The sequence below is a fragment of the Vipera berus genome, assembly GCF_964194415.1.
Source record: "Vipera berus genome assembly, chromosome: 4".
NCBI lineage: Eukaryota > Metazoa > Chordata > Lepidosauria > Squamata > Viperidae > Vipera > Vipera berus.
In genome coordinates, this window is record NC_138206.1 from 62,196,451 (window position 1) to 62,200,868 (window position 4,418).

A 4,418-nucleotide genomic window follows, 5' to 3' on the forward strand; every position below is an offset into this window, starting at 1 on the left:
AAATAAATAAAAATTGTGTTTTTCTGTATATTTGCTCTTTAATGCCAGTGTGATGCAGCTGCCAAAAAAGACAATGTGGTCTGAGAGAGAAGGTTTAAAGATCATGTGAAGTGATAGTACTGCTTTATACTGCACTAGTGAGACCGCAGTTGGCATACTGCATCCAATTCTGGTCATGACAATACAAAAAAGATATTAGACTCTAGAAGAATGCAGAGAAGAGGAACAAAGATGATAAGGGGTCTGGAGGCTGAACCATATGATGAACAATTGAGGGATCTAGGTACATCTAGTCTAAGGAAGAGAAGGGCTGTGGTAATATGATAGCAGTCTTCCGTACTTGAGGGGCTGTCAGAGAAAAAAGGGAGTCAACTTATTCTCCAAAGCACCTGAGAGCAGAAGTAATGAGTGGATCATTAAAGAGCTTTTCAACCTAGAACTAAGGAGAAGTTTCCTGATAAGAACAATCAGTGGAACAGCTTGCCTTTGGAAGTTGTGGGCACTCCATCACTGGAGGTTTTCAAGAAGAGACTGGACAGTCATTTATCCGGAATGGTATAGCTCAGATCTACTGTTATGGGCAGGGGTTGGACTAGAAGACCTCCAAGATCCCTTCCAATTCAATTATTCTATGTTCTAATGTTATTTCTACAATTTTTAATTGAATCTGAACATTAAGCTAAACTTCTAAATTTTATTTTTATTTATTTATTTATTTTTTATTTTAATTCCATTTATATCCCGCCCTTCTCCGAAGACTCAGGGCGGCTTACAAGCTTAGCAGTAGCCTTCATTCTATCTATATGCCTGCTTATTAGGGCTTTCAGCCCCCCCCCCAAGTGGCATTTTTACAAAGTCAGCTTATTGCCCCCAACAATCTGGGTCCTCATTTTACCTACCTCGTAAGGATGGAAGGCTGAGTCAACCTTGAGCCTGGTGGGATGCGAACCTGCACTAATTGCAGGCAGCTGGTGTTACTTAAGGAGGCATTAGCCCACTGCTCCACCAAGGCTCTTGACACAAGCTCAACTGAGATCTTGTTTTCAGAAAATGAGAGTTTATTTGTTGTTTGTAGATCTATGTTATGATCTGTGAATCTCCAAGCCTGAACAGACAGATCAGACAGGCCACCAGCCTGAACTGGGTGGTCAGTCTGATCTGTGGGTAAGCAGACATCTGTGCCATCTCTGCAAGACTCTGAGCAGACTCCTGATTCTGACAGGAGTCTAAGCCCCCATTATGTTGGCAGCTATAAAGAGCAGAGCAAAGTGACTCATCAAGCTGTAACAACATTCCTGTTTCTTCCATTGTTTGGGAACAATGACTCTGGGCTCATATTCCTTGCCCTTTAGTCAGACATTCAGACTGGCTTATGCAATTCTCTGGTGCTACTGTATATACCTGGACTGTTACAGACAATGCTTTTACTTCTGCCTTTGTCTTATTAGTAAAAAACTGCTACCTCATATTTGGAAGCAAATCATAGCGCTCTCTAGCTAATTGTCCTGGCTACTCTCCGTAAGTTTAAAGGTAAAGGTAAAGGTTCTCCCGCACATGCGTGCTAGTCGTTTCCAACTCTAGGGGCCGGTGCTCATCTCTGTTTCAAAGCCGAAGAGCCAGCGCTTGTCCGAGGACATCTCCGTGGTCATGTGGCCAGCATGACTAGACGCCAAATGCACACGGAACGCTGTTACCTTCCCACCGTAGTGGTCCCTATTTTTCTACTTGCATTTTATGTGCCTTTCCACTTACAGAATAACAGAATAACATACATTTGCCTAGTTTTTGGTTTTACATCATTTGGCTCCAGCCTCCAACAAACATAAGCTAGGTGGGAAAAGAAATTACTCAAAGAATCTCAATGATGGTTGAATGGTGTACAGGTACTCCTCGACTTACAACAGTTCATTTAGTGACCATTCAAAGTTACATCAGTGAAAAAAGTACCTTATGACCATTTTTCACACTTATGACCATTGCAGCATCCCCATGGCACATGATCAATATTCAGACAGTTGGCAACTCAAGTTTATGACAGTTGCAGTTTCCCAAGATCATATGATCACCTTTTAAAACCTTCTGACAAGCAAAGTCAATGGAGGAAACTGGATTCACTTAACAACTATGTACTGCATTGATTCACTTAACAACTGTGGCAAGAAAGGTCATAAAATGGGGCAAAACACACTTAACAAAAGTCTTACTTAGCAACTTTGGGCTCAATTGGTTGTAAGTCGAGGACTACCTGTATTTAATTCATCAAATTTGCAGACGACACCAAGCTGGCAGGAATAGCCAATACTCCAGAAGATAGGCTTAAGATACAGAAGGATCTGGACAGACTCGAACACTGGGCACTATCTAACAAAATGAAATTCAATGGTGAAAAAAGTAAGGTTCTACATTTAGGCAGGAAAAATCAAATGCATAGGTATAGTATAGGTGGTACCTTGCTCAATAGTAGTAACTGTGAGAGGGATCTCGGAGTCTTAGTAGACAATCACTTCAATATGAGCCAGCAGTGTGCTGCAGCTGCCAAAAAAGCCAACACAGTGCTAGGCTGCATTAACAGAGGGATAGAATCAAGATCAAGTGAAGTACTAATACCACTTTACAATGCTTTGGTAAGGCCACACCTGGAATACTGCATCCAGTTTTGGTCACCACGATGTAAAAAAGATGTCGAGACTCTAGAAAGGGTACAGAGAAGAGCAACCAAGATGATTAGGGGGCTGGAGGCTAAAACATATAGGGAACGGTTGCTGGAATTGGGTATGTGTAGTTTAATGAAGAGAAGGGTGAGGGGTGACATGATAGCAGTGTTCCAATATCTCAGGGGCTACCACAAAGAAGAGGGAGTCAAGCTATTCTCCAAAGCACCTGAAAGCAGGACAAGAAGCAACGGATGGAAACTAGTCAAGGAGAGAAGCAACCTAGAACTAAGGAGAAACTTCCTGACAGTTAGAACAATTAACCGGTGGAACAACCTGCCTCCAGAGGTGGTGAATGCTCCAACACTGGAGGTTTTTAAGAAGAGACTGGACAGCCATTTGTCTGAAATGGTATAGGGTTTCCTGCCTGAGCAGGGGGTTGGACTAGATGACCTCCAAGGTCCCTTCCAACTTTATATATATATATATATATATATATATATATATATATATATATATATATATATATATATATATATATATATATATATATATATATATATATATATATATATATATATATATATATATATATATATATATATATATATATATATATATATATATATATATATATATATATATATATATATATGGATCCTTGGTTTTTCGGGTTTTTCCCCGCGTAGAACTAGAGGTGTGGGCGCAACGTTTCGACGGAGTCCCATCCGTCATCATCAGGCTTTAGCTTCCTTCTTCTGGGAGAAGCATGTGGCTGTTAGTTCCTCTTTTTTTTTTTTTTTTTTTTAAACTGCCAGAGGGGGTGTGTTCTGTGGAGGTGTGCTCTGATTGGGTAGGGGACCAAGTGTGTTCTGATTGGGTGGGAGTGTGTTTTGAATGGTGGGTGTGTTCTGATTGGGTGGGGGGGTGTTCTGAGTGGATGGGCTGGTCTCAGCTGCCAGCTCCAGAACTGAGCTGGTGAGTTGTGCTGCTTTTGTTCGGCTTCGTGTTTGTGGTGGTGCCATGTTTTTATAGTGGGTGTCAGTTTGCTTATTGTGTGGTTTGGAGGGGTTTAAAGTGGCTGATGTTGCAGCTGTAGTTAGGTTTCTGTTTTGTGGTTGTGTGTCTTTATCGTTGTGGGTTCGGATTTGCTTTTTGAATGGTTGTGTGGTGGTGATGTCATGTGATGTTATCATGAGTTTGGGTCTGGTATCATTCTTGGTGGTTGGGCCTCGTCTGTCAATCAAGGCGGGTTTCTACGCGGGGAAAAACCCGAAAAACCAAGGATCCACATACAGGCACCCGCGAAAACCTCAGAAAACATATATATATATATATATATATATATATTATTATTATTATTTATATATCCTACTAGATAATGGTATCCTTCCCCTTTTAGTTAATGTGAAAATAAAACATTTAGGTAACTAGGAAGAACCTTTCTCCTCATTAGATAATCTGTTCTAATGAAAGGACTTTTCTTTCAGCCTATAAAATATTTGTTTCTAGTTCCTCTTTTTTCTGGTTCTCTCTTATGGGTTAGTTCGGCTGGCAAGTCTGAAGAAGGGATCAAGTTGTATTGTAAGTCTGATGTAGATTGCAAAGGCCCCGATTTCAAGGCTAAATTAGAGAGGTCATTCTGAAGAATAAAGGGGGGATATGGATATGGCAAAGATGAGCTTAGAAAATCTGTCTGAGGTAAAGAACACTTTAGATTAAAATCCTCCTTTATGAGACAGTAGTGGTCTGTGCAGTAAAATTAAC